Consider the following 23,084-nt stretch of genomic DNA (forward strand, 5'->3'; position numbering starts at 1 on the left):
ATTATTTATCCGATACATTTAGTGATTCCTAGGTACCATCTAATAAATGTTTGACTACCTGATATTAATGAAAATATTATTTTTTATAAAAATGTTATAAGTTAAAAAACATTACATGTGTACATGACACATATTTACATTTTTAATTTTTATTTGTAATGTTTTTGGTAGATGTTTATGTTTGCTTTAATCCATATTTTTATTCATTTGCTTCAGTATAATTTTTGAAAAATATTATTTTTCCAATATATTGCTTTGATGACTTTAGCAAAATCAATTTAGTGTGTGGGGCTTTATTTCTGTAGTATCTATTGGGTTCTATTGATCTATTTATCTATCTTTATGTTAATATACACTATTTTGATTACTATGATTATATATTAAGCTTCAGAATAGGCTCTTCAGCTTTGTCTTTCTTTACAGTATGTTTTTTTAATTTTTAATTTTTTAAAATTTTTCTAACTAGTTATACATGGCAGCAGAATGCATTTCATTTTATTGTACACAATGGAGCACAACTTTTCATTTCTCTGTACATGATTCAGACTCACATCATTTGTGCAATAATACATGTGCCTAGGGTAATGATGTTTGTCTCATTCCACCATCTTTCCTGACCCTCCATGCCCCTCCCCCCATCCTCTTTGCCCAATCCAAACTTCCTCCATTCTTCCCATGCCCCCTCCCCCTATTATGGAATAGCATCCTCATATCAAAGAAAACATTCAACATTTGGTTTGGGGGGATTGGCTTACTTCACTAAGCATGATATTCTCCATCTCCATCCATTTACCTGCAAATGCCATAATTTTATTCTCTCTTAATGCTGAGTAATATTCCATTGTGTATATATGCCACCGTTTCTGTATCCATTCATTATTGAAAGGCATCTAGGTTGCTTCCCCTGTATGTTTTGATTACTATTGATTCTTTATATTCCATGTAAATTTTAGAGTAATCTTGTTAATGTCTATTTTTGAAATGCATGCTAGGATTTTCACTGAGATTGCATTGAAACTATAAATTATTTTTGTTTTTTCCATATTTTTATTGGTGCATTATAGTTGGACCTGTTGGTGGGATATATTACACATTCCTATATACATACAATGTAACAAATTTGGCAAATATCATTTCCCAGTGTTTCCCTTTTCCTCCCTTCCTCCTTCCTCAGGTCCCTTTCCTCTACTCTACTATCTCCCTTCAAATTTCATGACATTTCTTCCCACCCCTTTCTTTTCCTTTTTTTCTCTCTAGCTTCCACATATAAAACATACAACCCTTTATTTTCTGAGTTTGGCTTATTTCTCTTAAATAATGTTCTCCAGTTCCATCCATTTTCCTGCAAAAGACATAAATATGGAACACTTCATAAATTCATGTGTCATCCTTGTGCAGAGGCCATTCTACTCTTCTCTGTATCATTTCAATTATAGCATGTGTGCTGCCAAATTCAAGCAATGAAACTATAAATCAATTTAGAAACACATCTTAACATATTAACTCCTCCATTCCATGAACATGGTATAGCTCTCCACTTTTTCTCAGTTCTTTAAGGTATTTTAACATTTCTCTTACTAATATTTTTTATTTCTATGTAGTGATCTTAGATAAATTATTAAAATTATCTCCAAATATGTTATTCAGATGTGTTCTTAAATGGTAATATTTTAACTCATTTTTCAATTGTGCAAAATTTTGTATAATAGTTTTGTATTCCATGACTTAACTATATTATCTAATTTTTTGTTAGAATGAAATATTTATTTAGATTCCTTTGGACTTATACACATTTCATTCTTTGAAATATTCATCTTTTTATTTCTTACCCTTGACTTACTGAACTAGCTAAACTGCCAACTTAATGATAAATATAAACAGTTATATCCAGTTCCCAATCTTAGAGATATAACTTGTTATTTTCAGTATTATACATGTTAGTTTTTGGTTTTGTTTTTTCATAGATATGTTTTATCAGGTTTAGAATGTTTTTGTTCTTAGATTGCTGAAACTTTTTACAATGAATGATTTTTACATTTTGTGAAATGCTTTACTGAAACTGTGGAAATAATCACATGATTTTTTATATCTTTCTAATAACATGATAAATTGCATTGCTTAAATTTTAATGATAAACAAAGTCTACTCCTTGTGACGAATCTTTTTTAATTTTGTATTGAACTATATATTTCAGAATTATTTATACTAATAGTTTGCTATACATATTTGGGTTTGTGAGGTAGAATTATTTACAAATTTCTTGTCTCATAATTTTTTCATTGTTTTTGCTATCAGGGATATGGTAGCTTCATAAAATGAGTTAAAGTGTGCTCCCTCCTATGTTTTCTAGAAAAAAAAATAGTGTACAATTGTTATTACTACTTCTTAAGATATCAACCAATATCTTATTTTTTTTAAGTTTTTTTCTAAGTTTAAAACTATGAATTTCATTTTAAGCACTGCTTTATTGCATTCTACAAATTTTGATATATTCAGTTTATTTTCACTTTTAAAAAAATTCTACATTTACTCATGACTTCCTCTTTTATTCATAGGTTATATAGGAGTGTATTGCTTAATTGCTAAATATTTGCTCATTTTTTCCAATACCTTTTGTTGTTATTTTCTAATTAAATTCTGTTTGGTCAGAAAATAGACTCTGTATACTTTTGATCCCTTTCAAAAGCTATTTAGACTTCTTTTATGATTCAGGATACAGTCTATCTTGGATAACATGCCATATATACTTAAGAAGAATAAGTATTCTCTAATTTTTTTGTGTATTGTTATGTAAAAAGTCAATTTGGTAAAATTGGATGCTAGTATAATAATCCAAATATTTTGCACTTTTACTAATTATATATTTTATTGCTCTATAAACTATGAAAGAGAAGTACTAAAAATTACAACTATAATTGTGAATTCACCTATATCTCTCTTTAGTTTTGTGCTTATTTCATGTATTATTTAGCTCTTATTATTAGGCTCTGTCTTTCTAGGATTGTTATGCAGATTTTTTCCAGTACTAAGGATTGAAACCAAGGCACTTTACCACTGAGGTACATTCCCAGTTCTTTTAATTTTTTTTTATTTTATTTTGAGATAGAGTCTCACTAAGTTGTTGATCCTGGTCTCCAAACTACAATCCTCCTTCCTCATCCTTCCAAGTAGCTGGGTTTAGAGTTGTGTGCTACCACTCTCAACTTGTTATGTATTCTTGATGAATTCATTTATTATTGTGAAATAAACCTCTCCAAGTCTGATAATGTTCCTTATCCTGAAGTCTACTCTGTCTGGCATTTATGCTTTCTAGCATTCCTATTATTTGCCTGCTTTATCTTTGGCCATCATTTTATTTTTAATTCATTTGTATGTTTATGACTAAGGTTCATGTTTTATAACAGCATATAGTTGAGTCTTGTTTATATTTTCATCTAGTTTTGAACATTTCTGCCTTTAATGAGAAATAATTGATAAGCTTGAATTTCAGTCTACCATCTTGTGACTTATTTTCACTTTGACCAATACATGGTTACTTTTGTGTCTTTCCTAGTCATCTTTGGACTTTTTACATTTTTTATGTTTCATTTTATTTCCTAGATCCCTTATTAATTTGTCACTTTTGTTCTTTTCAATTATTTCTAAATGATTTGTAATATGACTCAGACATAAACCCAATTATTTTGTTTTTTGCCTTCTCTAAGGTATATCAATCATTCTCTGCCTGTTATTCAATTCTACTAAGAGTAGTTTCATATATTTCTTTCAATTTTACAGAGTTTGTGTTTGTGTGTATATGTGTCTGTGAGGGATATTCTAGTACTAATCATTCTATCTTGGCTAAATGCAGAAATATGTTAGTTTTATTCAGTTTTTAAAGCAATTCATTGTTTCATTATCTACCTGAGCAGATATTTATAAATAGTAAATGTTGGAGATACATAGATTAATGAAATACTGTCTCTGGCTTGAAAGAACTCTCAGTCCACTGGAGTTGAGAGTGATAAAGTAAAAGTAATTTCAATATAAAATGTGATTATTATAGAAATGGAAAACTTAATAGCAAGTAATATGGGATAGAAATAAAAGGAAATGTTTTATTATAAATTTTACTCAGGTCTAAATCAAGTTTTATGGTACTAAAATCATGAATTTCAATCATGGTTGCAAGATTGGAATCCCCTGGGGTGTTCTAAAAAGTGTTGAAGCCTTACCTTTCCTGATTTAATTGGTTTGGAGTGTGATCTGGCTTTGAAATTTGGAAAATCTCCTGTTGATATCTTCTTTGAAGTCAAAAGTCAGTGCTTATCTATGGTAATTTTCATCAGATGGGCCTTAGAAATAAATGTATGGATTTGTAAAAACAATAAATATTGTTCTACCAGTTAAAATTTTTACCAAATCTATATATTCTGTTGCCAGTGTCTCAAAAGTTCGCATATCTTTTGTCCATATTATAGTTTTACCTATATTGATGATATGTTATTGCTAGGGTAAGCTTATCAAAATGTTAAAGTTGTAGCACTTAGCACAATGAATGTAAACAGAAGACACTTAATAAATATGTCTTATTTGAATGGATACATTTCCAATTTATTCAATTAATTCAATATAATACATCTGTTTATACTATAAACAGCATAAATATTCATTATTATTTATATGTGAGTAATATCTGTGTATCAAGTTCAAATTGATAGCTAAGAATATGTTTTGCTATATTAGAGGAGAGTATGTAATCTAAATTTGGAACTCTCCTAGCATGTAAAATGCAATAATATGAACAATGATGACTATTTTTCCACCTAAAGAGGAACAAATCAATAGACTATAAGAGAGCAAACAGGAATAATATGCAAATTGGTAATGTTAAATATCTTATCTCACTCATCTACTTGGTCACTTACACACTGTGCACTCAGCAGAAAAACTGCCTCTGAACACAGTATTCTTTGGAAAATTGGAAACATTACATCAAATTTGAATCACTGCACAGATTTAGAGAATTTCAGACTATTTAGTTTTGATGCAACAAGTTTCAAACTTCTTCATCTTCCTTGCTATTTTCATGGTATAGCTATCCAGAAGCATCAACCTCTTTGCTATCTTGATACTAATTATTTACATGGATAGTAATTGTTTATTGATACTACTTACTTACTGACATTTGGTGTCTTGAAATGGAAATTTTTAACTATAGTCTTCCAATAATTCCTAAGTATCCACATTTTTTTCTACAGCAAATACTGACTCTCAAAATGCGTTATGTATAGACTACTGAGCTATTCAGTATGTCAATGGTAATCTTCCCAGTCTTGAGCCTCTTAGACACTTGAGTGCAGCAATGACTGGAGAAAATCTGTGAGATTTTCTGGTTCTATAATTCTCTTCAGGCCTAAAATCACTCCTTCAAGAATACTTGTGAAAGGAAATAGTGAGCAAAACACCAATTAATTCTATCTTTTGCCTCTACCAATATCTATTTTCTGATAAATGCTTAAGCAATTTAAACTGAAAAAAAAATGAAAAAAAGATTTTTGTTGAGTTTTATACTTAAAGCACTTGCAGGCTTTTATTCATTTTTAGGATGAAGTATAATAAGACTGAAATGGCTTAATTTTTATACCACTGTGTCTGAATCCAATGTTCATGCTTAATACATACTCCTTGAAATACTTCATGAATTAGATTGAGGACAATTTAAAACTAGTAAATTGTCTATTTCATATTTAGAGAGAGAGACTTTCACAAGGAGTAATTCAGTACCATTCAAACAATTGAAACAAAGTATTTTTATAGTATTTGAAATTAAAACTAGTTTGTTTATGATAGAAAAGAGAAAATATTGGACTGGAATAAAGATTGGTTATTTCACATGAATTCTATGGTAAGATAATATTAAGATGACGGCCGGGCACAGTGGTGCATGCCTTTAATCCCGGAGGCTGAGGCAGGTGGATCATGAGTTCAAAGCCAGCCTCAGCAACTTGGCAAGGAGGCACTTAGCAACTCAGTGAGACCTTGTCTTTAAATAAAACATTAAAAAAAGGGCTGGGGATGTGGATCAGTAGTTAAACACCCCTGGGTTCAATCCCCAGTAAAAAATAAAATAACATTAAGATGACCCTAGCAGAAAATTCACTGGCAGTAGTCAGTTTCACAGTTTCAGCAGAGATAGATAGATAGATAGATAGATAGATAGATAGATAGATAGACAGATAGATATAGATAGATATAATCATATATATAAAATCAAATTTTACCTTAAAGTTTGTCTTATCCTCCCCAATTAGAATATAAGATGACAGTAATCGGGTTTCATAGGAAAAACAAACAAACATTATTTTGCCCCAAGAATTATCTTGTTCCTTAAAGTACACTCTAAGCTTCATGAGGACAAAGACTACATTTACTTTATTTGTATATCTTTATCCTGGGAGAATGGAATAACTGAACTTGTTGGAATTTAAAATGTGGAAAAAAAGGCTCCTTACTGGACATTCAAAATACTCTATTGCCCAAATCGGGAGCAATTCCCTAATGTAATTGGACCTCAGATATGAAAAGAAAATAAGAGTTAGATTAAGTTTTTTTTTAAGTTCCCTTTATCTATAAAATCTATTATGCCCCTAACCTAATGAATGCTTCAAAACCTAAATCATAAATTGAGATTTTATTACTGAGCTTTATTAGAAAACTGCTATAGGTAATGTACTATAACGGGAATAGCAAGGCACTTGGAATCACTTTTTCTTAGCAGTGTGGACTTCAGGATGATATTGATCATCTCGGACATGTAGTTTCCCCACACATGCAATAATACTAAAAGAGCTTCAAATGAGTTTCTATGATTGATGATACACTACATAGCAACATAGTAGTTCCTCAATAAATGACAGCTATAACCTATTTTTAAATAAGTAATATATAGTACATGGAGGCTGGAACAATATTTATCCAATTATTCCCAATGTATTCCCAAAGCTTGGCCCAGTGCCTTATGTATAATGGACATCAATCTAATATATGCTGAAATATAATTAATTCTACTTTTAATTATAAAGGCATAGGACTTCAGCCCAAATTTTCATCTTGCCATTATAATCCCCTAGCAATCTAGCTTTCAATCAACACTTTACCCAAGGTATTTTCCCTGTAGTGTATCTATTTTTGGAATCATGATGTTGAAATTATTTTAACTGGACCATTTTTTCCTCTTTTACTTCTCTAAGCTGAAGGTGTGATCCCAGCTTTCTTTCTGTGGTATCACTGCAGCTTGCTCTTCTCTCTGTCCTAGCATTTCTGTGGCACATGTCATTCATCTAATATCTGATTCAGAGTATACAGATGACACATTCCCACAGGATAACTTCTTCAGCATTTTTGAATCCCCATTTTCTATTTCTGCCACATGGTAATCTTTCTCTTTCTCTGTGTGTGTGTAGGGGGGTTTATTATACATATCGATTTATTATACATATTTACCTAGACTTTGAGGGAATGAAGAGAACAGAATGAATGAGATATACATTAATTATATTTTCAGGTACATGTTAAAGGCAAGTAGAGGCTATTTAACAAGTTTAATATCATTTGCCTCCAGCAACAAATAGTTCATGTGACACAAGCTTTACATTTATACATAGAAACAACCGGATATATAAATCATTGGAACTATATTTGTCAATTACTAAAATGAATTAAAATATTTTTCCTCAGTGGTCACTAGAGACTGGGAAGGGCAGTGGAGAGAGAGAGAGAGAGAGATGGAAAGAAGCTCATACGGTGCAACAAAAGAGAGCGTAGGAATTCACACTTCTGACTCTTCTTTAGTACAGTAGGATAGGTGTAGGTTAAAATAGTATATATTTAAAAATGACTAAAAAGGAATTCCCACTGAATAAAAATAATTAATGTTTGAAAATATGGAAATGCTGGTTACCTTGATTTGATTTTTACACATTATATACATGTATTGACTTATGATAATGTGACACCTAAATGTGTACAAAGATTATATCTCAATAAAAAATCAATAATAAAAACCCAGAAACAACCCCAAAGTGTTTTATTGCCATGTCAGTTCTGCTTACACCCAAAGGTCTCTTTTTTTGGTGAGGGAATCACAATGTGCAATGTTAAAAAATCAAAAGAATGCATTCATGATTTTTCTGCTTAATTGGACAAAATTATATAAAAAGGGAGTTGGCCAAGTAAATGTTATTTTAGCAAATCAGAATAAAGTTAAAATATCTTTATGAAACAGTGGGTATGATTTAAATTATCCAGAGAGCAATGCCTATATTTTGCATTAAACAATCTAGTTATATTTTATTTGGAACTTTTTTTTTTTAATTCACTATTAGTTGCTCCAATTTCTCACAAATGTTGCAACATGTGATGGTCACAAAACAAGAAATATCTTTCTGGTTTTCACAGTCATTTTGCTTCCAATGCTGTAGAAAAGAAGGCAAATACTAATTATCTTGTTTACAATCATCTAATTATTGGCAGGAGATGGATTAAGAACCTCCCCCTAGCAATGTCTCTCTAAATGCAAAATAAACACTGCAATTAAGAAAAAAGGCAGCAACTAGAAGGAAAAAGGTTTTCCTAATTTGACCATTATAGATGCTTAAAAATTGTCTTCCAAGATGAGCTAGTACTTTAATTAATAGTTCAAATCAAACAAGAAAATTTACAGGGAATTTCAGCTATATCCTAATCTGGGAACAGGTAATGCAAGCTCTCCTGTAATTTATTAAAATGTACGTTTTAAAAAATATGGCAAATATTTTGCAATTAGATGAAAGAAATTAAAGGAATAACTATAGGAAAAGAAGAACTTAAACTAGCATTATTTGCTGATGATATGATTCTATACCTAGAAGACCCAGAAAACTCTACCAAGAAAGTTCTAGAACTAGTAAGTGAATTCAGCAAAGTGACAGGATATAAAATTAACCCCCAAAAATCAAAGGCATTCCTGTATATCAGTGACAAATCCTCTGAAAAGGAAATGAGGAAAACTACTTCATTCACAATATCCTCAAAAAAAAAAATAAAAATAAAATATTGGGAATCAACCTAACAAAAGAGGTGAAAGATCTATACAATGAAAACTACAGAACCCTAAAGAGAGAAATCAAATAAGACCATAGAAGATGGAAAGATCTACCTTGCTCATGGATAGGCAGAATTAATATTATCAAAATGACCATACTACCAAAAGCACTATGCAGGTTCAATAAAATTCTGATAAAAATCCCAATGGCATTCCTCATAGAAATAGAAAAAGCAATTATGAAATTCATCTGGAAAAATAAGAGACCTAGAATAGCTAAAGCAATTCTAAGCAGGAAGAGTGAAACAGGTGGTATCGCTATACCAGACCTTAAACTATACTACAGAGCAATAGTAACAAAAACAGCATGATACTGGCACTAAAACAGGCTGGTAGACCAATGGTACAGAATAGAGGACACAGAGACGAAGCCACAAAATTATAACTACCTTATATTAGACAAAGGTGCCAAAAGCATGCACTGGAGAAAGGATAGCATCTTCAACAAATGGTGCTGGGAAAACTGGAAATCCATATGCAACAAGATGAAATTAAATCCCTATCTCTCACCATGCACAAAAGTTAATTCAAAATGGATCAAGGATCTAGGAATCAAACTAGAGACTCTGTGTCTAATAGAAGAAAAAGTAGTCCCTAAACTCCATCATGTGGGGCTAGGCCCCAACTTCCTTAATAAGACACCTATAGCACAAGAATTAAAACCAATAATCAACAAATGGGATAGATGCAAACTAAAAAGTTTTTTCTCAGCAAAATAAATAATATGTGAGGTGAATAGGGAGCCTACATCCTGGGAACAAGTTTTTACCCCTCACACATCAAATAGAGCACTAATCTCTAGGGTGTATAAAGAGCTCAACAAGATAAGCACCAAAAAATCAAATAATCCAATCAATAAATGGGCCAAGGACCTGAACAGATACTTCTCAGAAGAGGATATACAATCAATTAACCAATATATGAAAAAATTCTCATCATCTCTAACAATCAGAGAAATGCAAATTAAAACTACTCTAAGATACCATCTTACTCCAATAAGAGTGGCAGCCATTATGAAGACAAACAACAACAAGTGCTGGTGAGGATGCAGGGGAAAAAGATACACTCATATGCTGCTGGTGGGACTGCAAATTGGTGCAGCCAATTTGGAAAGCAGTATGGAAATTCCTCGGAAAACTGGGAATGGAACCACCATTTGACACAGCTCTTCCTCTTCTCAGACTATACCCAAAGGACCTAAAAACAGCATATTACAGGGACACAGCCACATCAATGTTTATAGCAGCACAATTCACAATAGTTAAACTGTGGAGCCAACCTAGATGTCCTTCAGTGGATGAGTGGATAAAAAAAATGTTGCATTTATACACAATGGAATATTACTCAGTAATAAAAAAGAATAAGATCATGGCATTTGAAGGGAAATGGGTGGCGTTAGAGAAGATTATGCTAAGTGAAACTAGCCAATCCCCCCAAGAAAATGCTGAATATCTTCTCTGATATAAAGGGGGTGACTCAAAATGGGGTTGGGAAGGAGAGCAAGGGAGGAAGATTACCTCTAGATAGGGAATAGGGGTGGGAGGGAAAGGGAGGGAGAAGGGGAATAGCAAGGATAGTGGAAGGAGACGGTCATCATTATACAAAATACATGTATGACGATGTGAAAAAAAGTAAAATTATAAATAGAAAATTGATATTAAAAAAGAAAGATGAAAAACAAACTGTGACTTGCTTCACTTTAAGAAACAAAACTGTATTAGACTGATTTTCAAAGTAATTTCTGGAAGTGGTTTCTCTGTATATGTCAAATAACTGGTCTTATTAAAAGATTTTTACCTAGAATTGTTTGTTCTTTTGGACTAAAATCAGTTATAACTGGAGTCTGTAAACAATTATATCTAAAAACATCCTTTGCTGTGGCTTGAAATCCATTGGTAATAACTGAAATATCAACTGTACACTCAATTCTCTAAAATAAAAGAAAAAAATAAAACAAAAAAAACACAAAAAAATAAAAAATAAAAAAATGTGGCAAATAGAGGATGTTAAACAATTTTAGTATTTTGCCTCCAGCAACAAATAACATAAGTACATGTGGAAAAGAAGCCTTTTAAGACTCACAACATTAAAATAATTTTATAAAGGGATGCCAGTACTAATAGTTGATAGCTATTGCATACTTGTTTTTATGCTAAATACTGTTTGGAGTGTTTTATGTACACTAATCTCAGTTAAGTCTAGGGGGTATGAAACAAAACATGAGAAGAATCCAATTTTTTATTTTATAGTAACTAAGTTTGTACCTTTGTGTTTTCATGAACCTTGATCAATGTTACATAGCATCTGTTTCAACATAAGTGCAAGCGATCTACCTCCAGACTCATTTTTTTTTTCACCATTTCTCCCACCACTGTGGATGTTGGGGAAATTGGGAAATATTGTCACAAGAAGACATGGTAAGAAAAGGAAAAATACCATACTACTTATGCAAAAGAAAAGGTGAAATTGTTTAAAAAACTCAGTCATGAAAGTTAAAGTGCTCACTTGTATCATTACTTGATAGAAATGATACCCATATAACTGTTTGACTTTCTCACTCTACATGCTGACTCAATTGAAATGTGGTCAGAGTAACTCCAAGAAATGGAGTTTAGTTGCTAATACACTGTGTGAATTAACACCAGATAGATTGCTCCTTAAGTCTGACTCTATCTCCCTAACCAAATTATGGATAACATTTGCTTGTTTTGTTTGACTATGTTTGCTTATTTGTTTTGATTTTCCACAGGAGAAAACAGATCCTCTTCTATGTAACATGAGAATCACAGGTATGCTCGTGTATACACAGATATGCACCACTTTAGTATGATGAAGGGCATAAAAGTAATCAATGCAGAATACTATTAGGAACTTATATAGAGGGGCTCAAAAGAAACCTGGAAATAATAATTACCTCTTAATATCATGAATGCTTTTCTTGGCTCCAATCTACACACATGCCATTAAAGATTTATTTTCATCAAAATGATATGCTAGAGGATCCACGATGGTGGGCCAGAGAGAGGCAGCATTCTGTGTCATTCCATGACCCAGGTCTCAACTAGTGGGAATACTGATTCTCTGAGAGTGATAGAGGACCCCTCCACAGCTGATCCCATGCAGGAAGCACTGTCACTATGGCAAGCAGGGTCCGGGCCTCAGCTTTAGAAAAGGACTCCTGACTCCTGACTACTCGCCCATGCAAGTCTCACAGGTGCCTTAGCGGGATCTCCAGTATCAGTACTGGTGCAGAATTCCCAGACGCTGCTCCCACAAAGGTCACTTAGCCGCTACCCACACACAGAAACTTAAACCACCACTCCTGTGTGGACCCCCATCTACCAATGTAGGTCTACCCTGGTCATCTCCATCTTGGGACTCCACAGCTATTGCCATAGGCCCCTATGCTCTGTAGCCTGCCTACACCTGGGGACTTCACACAGGCTCTGAAGAAGCTGACAGCTGCAATACTGCACATCACAGAGCTCATCTCTGAACACGTCATACAGGACCTCAGACCTTGAAAAGAGTGTAGCCCACACAGTGAAAATGGTAGGAAAAACATGAGCAAAACATTCAAGAAATATGGAATAGCAAAAAAGACCAAATTTAAGAGTTATCAGGATAGAGGAAGGCATAGAGTTCCAAACCAAAGGAATGAGAAATCTAGTCAATGAAATAATATCAGAAATTTTTTCAAACTTGAATAATGAAGTGGAAAACCAAATTTAAGAGTCTAACAGGATGCCAAATGTACAAAATCACAACAGATCCACACCAAGTCACATTATAATGAAAATGCCAAACACACAGAATAAGAAGAGAATATTAAAAGCCATGAGAGAAAGGAATCAGATTACATATAGGGGGAAATCAATTAGACTATATGCAAATTTTTCAAAATAACCTGAAAGCTAGAAGAGCCTGGAAGAACATAAATAAACCAAGAATCTTATATACAGCAGAATTAAGCTTTAGATTTGATGATGAAATAAAAACCTTCCATGATAAACAAAAGTTAAAAGATTTTACAACTCAAAAGCCTACACTACAGAATATCCTTGGCAAAATAGTCCATGAAGAGGAATTGAAAAACAATAAAAATCATCAGAGGGAGGTATTATACTACAGGAAAACTAATTAAAGGAGAAACCAAGTTAAATACTAAAAATAAACAAAAATGGCTGGGAATACAAATCATGTCTTAATAATAACCCTGAATGTTAATGGCCTAAACTCACCAATAAAAAGACATAGACTGGCAGGTTGTATTACAAAAAAAGACCCAACAATATCCTGCCTCCAAGAGATTTGTCTCATAGGAAAAGATATCCACAGACTGTAAGTGAAAGGTTGGGAAAAGTCCTACTACTCACATAGACTGTGAAAGCAAGCAGGGGTTTCTATCCTCATATCAAAAAAAAAAAAAAAAAAAAAAAAAAAAAAAAAAAAAAAAAAAAAACTTCAAGCCAAATTTAATCAAAAGAATAAAGAAGGATAGTTCATACTGACTAAGGGAACCATTCATCAAAAGACATAACAATAATAAATTTATATGCCCCAAACAATGGAACATCTGCATGCATCAAACAAATTCTTCTCAGATTCAAGAGTCAAACAGACCACAACATAATAATTCTGGGTGACTTTAACATACCTCTTTCACCCCTGGATAGATCTTCCAAGCAAAAGATGAACAAAGAAACTAGAACTCAAGAATACAATCAATAACTTAGACTTGACTGACATATATAGAATATTTTATCCATCAATAAGTGAACACACTTTCTTCTCAGCAGCACATGAGTACTTCTCTAAAATAGACCATATATTATGCCACAAAGCAACTCTTAGCCAATATAAAAATGTAGAGATACTACCCTGCATTCTATTGGATCTTGATGGAATGAAATTAGAAATAAATCATAAAATAAAAAATAATAATGACTCCAACACATGTAGTCTAAATAATATGCTACTGAATGAACAATGGGTTGCAAAAAACATCAAGGAGGAGATCAAACAATTCTTAGAGGTAAATGAGAACACAAATACAACATAACAAAATCTCTGGGACACTGTGAAGGCAGTGCTAAGAGGAAAGTTCATTGTATGGAATTCATTCCTTAAAAGAAGAAAAAGTCAACAAATAAATAAACTAACATTACATCTCAAAGTCCTATAAAAAGAAGAACAAATCAACACCAAAAGTAGTAGAAGACAGGAAAAAATTAAAAATCAGAGCTAAAGTCAATGAAATTGAAACAAAAGAAACAACTGAAAAAATTGACAAAACCAAAAGTTGGTTCTTTGAAAAAATAAATAAAATTGACAAACACTTAGCCATGTAACAAAGAGAAGGAGAGAGAAAACTCAAATTACTAACATATGTGATGAAAAAGAAAATATCACAACAGATACTACAGAAATACAGAAGATAATTTGAAATTATTTTGAAACTTTTACTCCAATAAAATACACAATATCGAAGGTATTGACAAATTTCTGGAGTCATATGATTTGCCCAAATTGAATCAGGATGACATTCTCAATTTAAACAAATCATTTCAAGCAATGAAATAGAAGACACATCAGAATCCTTCCAACCAAGAAAAGCCCAGGACCAGATGGATACACAGATGAGTTCTATAAGACCTTTGGAGAAGAACTAACACCAATACTCTTTAATTTATTTCAGGAAATAGAAAAAGAGGGAGCACTTCCAAACTCATTCTATGAGGCCAATATCACCCTGATTTCAAAACCATCATAGAAAAAACATCATAGAAAGAAAACTTCACACCAATATCTCTAATGAACATAGAAGCAAAAATTCTCAGTAAAATTCTGGAAAATTGAGTACAAAAACATATATCAAAAAGATAGTGTTCCATAATCAAGTGTGGTTCATCCCAGGGATGCAAGGTTGAGTCAACATACAGGAATCAATAAATGTAATTCATCACATCAATAGACCTAAAGGTAAGAATCATATCATCAGCTCAATACATGCAGAAAAAGCATGTATTTGACAAAATACAACACCCCTTTATGTTCAAAACATTAGAAAAACTATGGATAACAGGAATATACCTCAATATCATCAAAGCTATCTATGCTAAACCCCAAGCCAACATCATTCTAAATGGAGAAATATTGAAAGTATTTTCTCTAAAAATGGAACAAGACAGGGATGCCCTCTTTCACCACTTCTATTTAAAGTAGTTCTTGAAACACTGGCCAAATTAGAGAGATGAAAGAAATTAAAGGGTTAGACATAGGAGAAGAAGAACTCAAATTAGCACTATTTGTCAATGATATGATTCTATACCTAGAAGACCCCAAAAATTCCACCAGAAATCTTTTAGAACTAGTAAATGAATTCAGCAATGTAACAGGATATAAAATCAATACCCATAAATCAAAGGCATTTCTGTATATTAGTGGCAAATTCTTTGAAAGGGAAATGAGGAACAATACTCCATTTGCAATAGCTTAAAAAAAAAAAAACCTTGGGAATCAACGTGATGAAAGAGATAGAAGACCTCTACAATGAAAACTACAGAACACTAAAGAAAGACGTTAAAGTAGGCCTTAGAAGATGGAAAGATCTACCTTGTTCTTGGATAGGCAGAATTAATATTGTCAAAATGACCATACTTCCAAAAGCACTATACAGATTTAATGCAATTCCAATCAAAATCCCAATGACATTCCTCATAGAAATAGAAAAAGCAGTCATAAAATTCATCTGGAGAAATAAGAGACCCAGAATAGCTAAAGCAATCCTCAGCAAGATGAGTGAAGCAAGTGGCATCACTTTACCAGACCTTAAACTATACTGCAAAGCAATAGTAATAAAAACAGCATGGTATTGGTACCAAAATACACACGTAGACCAATGGTAAAGAATAGAGGACACAGGGCTGGAGTTGTGGCTCAGTGGTAGAGCACTCCCCTCGCATGTGCAAGACCCTGGGTTCAATCCTCAGCACCGCATAAAAATAAACAAGTGAAATAAAGGTGTTGTGTCCAACCACAACTAAAAAATATTTTTTAAAAAAGAATAGAGGACATAGAGACAAACCCACATAATTACAGTTATCTTATATTAGACAAAGGCACCAAAAACATAATTGGAAAAAAAGATAGCCTCTTCAACAAATGGTGCTGAGAAAACTGGAAATCCATATGCAACAAAATGAAATTAAACCCATATCTCTCACCATGCACAAAACTCAACTCAAAGTGGATCAAGGATCTAGGAATCAAATCAGAGACACTGCACCTAATAGAAAAAAGCAGGACCCAATTTCCATCATATCGGATTAGGCCCTGACTTCCTTAATAAGGCTCCTATAGTGTAAGAATTAAAATCAAGAATCAATAAATGTGATGGATTCAATCTTAAAAGCTTCTTCTAAGCAAAAGGAACAATCAGTGAGGTGAATAGAGAGTCTGAATTTTGGGAGCAATCTTTTACCACACATACATCAGGTACAGCACTTATCTCTAGGATATATAAAGAACTCAAAAATCTTAACACCAAGAAAACAAATAACCCAACTAATAAATGGGCCAAGGAACTGAACAGGCACTTCTCAGAAGAGGATATACAATCAATCTTCAAATATACAAAAACATGTTCAACATCTTGGGCTGGGGTTGTGGCTCAACAGTAGAGCACTCACCTAGCATGTGCAAGGCCTTGGGTTCAATCCTCAGCACCATATAAAAATAAATAAACAAAATAAAGGTAAAAAAATGTTCAACATCTCTAGCAATTAGAGAATGCAAATTAAAACTACTCTAAGATTTCATCTCACCCCATCAGAATGGCAGCTATTAAGAATACAAACAACAATAAGTGTTGGTGAGGATGTGGGGGAAAAGTCACACTCATACATTGTTGGTGGGACTGCAAATTGGTGCAGCCTATATAGAAAGCAGTATGGAGATTCCCTGGAAAACCGGGAATGGAACCACCATTTGACCCAGCAATCCCACTCTTCAGTCTATACCCAAAGGACTTAAAATCAGCATACTACAGGGACACAGCCACATCAGTGTTTATAGCAGCACAATTCACAATAGCTAAACTGTGGGACCAACCTAGATGCCCTTCAATAGATGAATGGATAAAAAAAAATGGCATATATACTCAATGATATATTACTCAGCAATAAAAGAGAATAAAATTATTGCATTTGAAGGTAAATGGATAGAGCTGGGGAATATAAGGCTAAGTGAAGTAAGCCAATCCCAAAAAACCAAACGCCAAATGTTTTCTCTGATATAAGGATGATGATTCATGATGAGGTTGGGGTGGGGATCATTGGAGGATTACACAAACACTAGATATGGCAAAGGTGTGGGAGAGGAAGAGAGGGGGCCATGGGGGTAGAAAAAATGGTGAAATGAGATGGACATCATTACTCTAAGTACATGTATGAAGACACGAATGGTGTGACTCTACTTTGTGTACAACCTGAGATGTGAAAAATTGTGCTCTATATGTGTAATATGAATTGTAATGCATTTTGCTGCCATATATAACAAATTGGAATTTTTTTAAAAGAATGATATTCTAGAAAGAACAACATTTTGGATTTCATCCAGAGGAAGTAAATCTGTTCTGTTCTATGTATAATGATAAAAAAATGGGATCAACCCAAAACCAGACAAAGATAATTCAAAGAAAGAAAACTACAGACCAATATCTCTAATGAACTTGGATGCAAAAATTCTCAATAAAATTCTGGCGAATCGAATACAAAAACATATCAGAAAACTTGTGCACCATGATCAAGTAGGATTCATTCCTGGGATGCAAGGATGGTTCAATATACGGAAATCAATAAATGCTATTCACCACATCAATAGACTTAAAGACAAGAACCACATGATCATCTCAATGGATGCAGAAAAAGCATTTGACAAAGTACAGCATCCCTTTATGTTCAAAACACTAGAAAAACTAGGGATAACAGGAACTTACCTCAATATTGTAAAAGCTATATATGCTAAACCTCAGGCTAGCATCATCCTAAACGGAGAAAAACTGAAGGCATTCCCTCTAAAATCTGGAACAAGACACGGATGCCCTCTATCACCACTTCTATTCAATTTAGCTCTCGAAGTACTAGCCAGAGCAATTAGACAGACAAAAGAAATTAAAGGCATAAAAATAGGAAAAGAAGAAATTAAACTATTGCTATTTGTGGATGACATGATAATATACTTAACAGACCCAAAAGAGTCTACAAAGAAGCTGCTAGAGTTAATAAATGAATTCAGCAAAGTGGCAGGTTATAAAATCAACACGCATAAATCAAAGGCATTCCTGTATATCAGCAACAAAACCTCTGAAATGGAAATAAAGAAAACCACTCCATTCACAATATCCTCAAAGAAAATAAGATACTTGGGAATCAACCTAACAAAAGAGGTGAAAGATTTATACAATGAAAACTACAGAACCCTAAAGAGAGAGATAGAAGAAGATCTCAGAAGATGGAAAAATGTACCCTGTTCATGGATAGGCAGAACTAACATCATCAAAATGGCGATATTACCCAAAGTTCTCTACAGGTTTAATGCGATGCCAATCAAAATCCCAACGGCATTTCTTGTAGAAATAGACAAAGCAATCATGAAATTCATATGGAAAAACAAAAGACCCAGAATAGCAAAAGCAATTCTAAGCAGGAAGTGTGAATCTGGAGGTATAGCGATACCAGAGGTCAAACTGTACTACAAAGCAATAGTAACAAAAACAGCATGGTACTGGTACCAAAACAGGCAGGTGGACCAATGGTACAGAATAGAAGACACAGAGACTAATCCACAAAGTTACAACTATCTTATATTTGATAAAGGGGCTAAAAGCATGCAATGGAGGAAGGATAGCATCTTCAACAAATGGTGCTGGGAAAATTGGAAATCCATATGCAACAAAATGAAATTGAATCCCTTTCTCTCGCCATCCACAAAAATTAACTCAAAATGGATCAGGGAGCTAGATATCAAATCAGAGACACTGCGTCTGATAGAAGAAAAAATTGGCTACGATCTACATATTGTGGGGTCGGGCTCCAAATTCCTTAATAGGACACCCATAGCCCAAGAGTTAACAACAAGAATAAACAAATGGGACTTACTTAAACTAAAAAGTTTTTTCTTAGCAAGAGAAACAATAAAAGAGGTAAATAGAGAGCCTACATCCTGGGAACAAATCTTTACCCCCCACACCTCAGATAGAGCCGTAATATCCAGAATGTACAAAGAACTCAAAAAATTAAACAATAAGATAACAAAAACCCAATCAACAAATGGGCCAAGGACCTGAACAGACACTTCTCAGAGGAGGACATACAATCAATCAACAAGTACATGAAAAAATGCTCACCATCTCTAGCAGTCAGAGAAATGCAAATCAAAACCACCCTAAGATACCATCTCACTCCAGTAAGATTGGCAGCCATTATGAAGTCAAACAACAATAAGTGTTGGCGGGGATGTGGGGAAAAGGGTACACTTGTACACTGCTGGTGGGGCTGCAAAATGGTGAGGCCAATTTGGAAAGCAGTATGGAGATTCCTGGGAAAGCTGGAATGGATCCACCATTTGACCCAGCTATCGCACTTCTCGGACTATTCCCTGAGGACCTTAAAAAAGCGCTCTATAGGGATACGGCTGCATCAATGATTATAGTGGCACAATTCACAATAGCTAGACTGTGGAACCAATCTAGATGCTCCTCAATAAATGAATGGATAAAAAAAATGTGGCATCTATACACAATGGAGTATTATGCAGCACTAAGAAATGACAAAATCATAGAATTTGCAGGGAAATGGATCGCATTAGAGCAGATTATGCTAAACGAAGCTAGCCAAGCCCTAAAAAACAAATGCCAAATGTCTGCTTTGATATAAAGAGAGCAACTAAGAACAGAACAGGAAGGAAGAGCATGAGGAAAAGACTACAGTAAACAAAGACGAATGGGGGGAGGGAAACGGAGAGAGAAGGGAAAGCACATGGAAATAGTAGGAGACCTTCAATGATACATAAAATTATAAGAGGTTATGAGGGGCAAGGGGGAGGGAAAAAAAGAGAGAGAATTGAACAACAGCAGGGGAGGTAGAGAGGGAAGATGGGGGCGGGAGGGGAGGGGAGGGGGGATAGTAGAGGATAGGAAAGGTAGCAGAATACAACAGTCACTAATATGGCATTATGTAAAAATGTGAATATGTAACAGATGTGATTCTGCAATCTGTATTTGGGGTGAAAATGGGAATTCAAAACACAATTTGAGTCAAATGTATGAAAGATGATATATCATGAGCTATGTAATGCTTTAAATAATCAATAAAAAAATTGTGTTCTATGTGTAATATGAAATGAATTGCATTCTGCCATCATGTATAACAAACTAGAATAAATAATTTCAACACGAGACAAAAAAAAAAGGGATCAAATAGAAGAGTAACCAAAATACTAATATCTAAAACAAAACAGAAACTCCCTTGCCCCAATTAGGACTGAAAACAATGTCTTTTGAAGTATTTATTAGTTCTAATTGCCTTATAGTTAGTAAAATGACTTGGATTTGCTTGTGCTGTCTATAATTGGAATACATTATATTTTAAAGTTTGAATTGAGCAAGATATATTTTAGTAAGTTAGAAGCAATTGATTCCTGCATAAAACATACTATACCTCAGACCTCCTTATTAACCATATCCTATTCTCAGTAGTACACAAATGTAGGGACATTTAAGGACTGGCTGAAGGCAAAATTACAATACTAAGACTGTTCTACCAATAGTGACCCCCTAGAACATTTAAAAGTAAAATACCATTATGTAGCATGCTTTCCCACACTTCTTTTAAAGGCTGAGTAAATGCTGATTTCCTCAGGAGTTGGTGAGGGGAAAACAGTATAATATATTAAGTATGTAAATAGAAATTTTTTAAATCTATTTTTAAGTAAATTGAACCTGATTAGAAAGTAGGCCAACATTAAAAGAAGCCTGTGAAATTTTAACTATAATATATATTGATACAGAAAATATGACTTCATTTATTCATTTAAACTAAACAATCTATATGTGCCTATTGAAATATATATATATATATATATTCTAATTAGAAAAATATAAAATTAATTTGGAACAAATAAATATGAATCTTAAAAATTTCTGCTCTGATAATTCTCATCTGAATAATATCTTTAAAATGTTTAAAACTAAAAACTGTGCCTTGAGCATAATTAATGTATCTCATCTATGCAAAATTAATTTTCTAAATACATTTCAAGGAGATGGTAGACTCCTATTTGTGAAAATTAGCAGTTCTTTCTCTACATGGGACAAAAATACAGATATATTCTTATCCAAATTTTGCAGATGTTCTCAATCCTAAGTAATTTATTTACAGCTCTCTGTTCCTGTTTTGTTCCTCTTTAAACTTCAGTACACAAAAAGAAGTCCAGAGCACAGACTCTGGAGATAATATTAGCTACCTTATTTTTTGACGACCAACAATAAAAAGCAAATCCTGGCACCTGTTAGGAGAAAATGAAAATTTGTTTAAAACAAATGTTGGGTTTTAGTTTACCCCCAGATGTCAGTCAGATCCCTGATACAAACTCATGGATTGGAATCTGCTACTTGAAAGAAGCAGTTGGCTGTGAAGAGAGCCAAAGATGCAATTTTATAACCAGCAAAGGTTTGAATTATTCATAAGTGAAAGACTTTTTGTTAAATTTTTAGAGATAAATCAGCTACCAAACTGCTATATTGAATTAAACTAAACTGATCAACAAAAAATATAGAGAGAGTAAAGATGCCAAAGAATGAGCATGGGCAATGTACCCTTAAATTCAGCTCTTTGTTAATAATATGAGGGGAGGGGGCTGGGGATGTGGCTCAAGCGGTAGCGCGCTCACCTGGCATGCATGCTGCCCGGGTTGGATCCTCAGCACCACATACCAACAAAGATGTTGTGTCCGCCGAGAACTAAAAATAAATATTAAAAAAATTCTCTCTCTCTCTCTCTCTCTCTCTCTCTCTCTCTCTCTCTCTCTCTCTCTTTAAAAAAAAATAATATGAGGGGAGGAGAATAAAAAATTTTCTATGATAATTATTTTAAAATATGTGAACATTGAGCTTTAATTTTTGTTTGCAGCAGTATTATTTGTGCATACTATCTCATTAATTGTGTTTCCTAAATGTTGCCAAGTAAGATTTCCCATTCCTTAATGCTAAAATATATAATCTTCAGTGAGTGAGTCCATTTGTGTTTTGAATGTAGCAACATCCCGAAATCTTTGGATGTATTGGTAAACCCCTAAGTACTTTTCTATGAAAATTAGAAGAAACATAATAAATATTTGCAATTCCCTGACAGCTTGCAGTTGGGGCAATTTAATACAATTTCTGATAATAGAAGTTTTTAATTCTATTTTTATAACTCTTTTCATGTCTTTGTTTTTAAATCCAGAGCAAGCAGACATCCATATGAAGAAATCTTGGTATAAATTGTTATTTGAGAAACTTTACAACCTCTTAAAATATGTAACTGTATGTATATACCTACATACATATTCAAAAACATCTTTCTTTAATATCTGCCTAAAATGCACAAGCATATGAACTCATTGTTTGTAAATAAGCACTGAAAACATTCTCCTTGGAGCAATCTGTGAGTGTTTATGTTAATCTGAAGTATTCTCAACAAATGCTCCATTTTCAACTAAGTCTCAATGAGAAAAATGGATTGAGTAATCTTAGTCTGGAATTAGCAAGACCAATAAAGAGAATAAATATTGATGAAAACGACAATAGAATAGACTTGCAGATAAGGCAGTGTAGACTGAAGATTGAGGCTTTGGCAACAATATCTAGAGTAACGGAATGTCAGGTAGAATGAAATGTCACCAATTTTATCAAATAAAG

The sequence above is a fragment of the Spermophilus citellus genome (assembly GCF_964194105.1).
Source record: "Spermophilus citellus genome assembly, chromosome: X".
NCBI classification, from domain to species: Eukaryota; Metazoa; Chordata; class Mammalia; order Rodentia; family Sciuridae; genus Spermophilus; species Spermophilus citellus.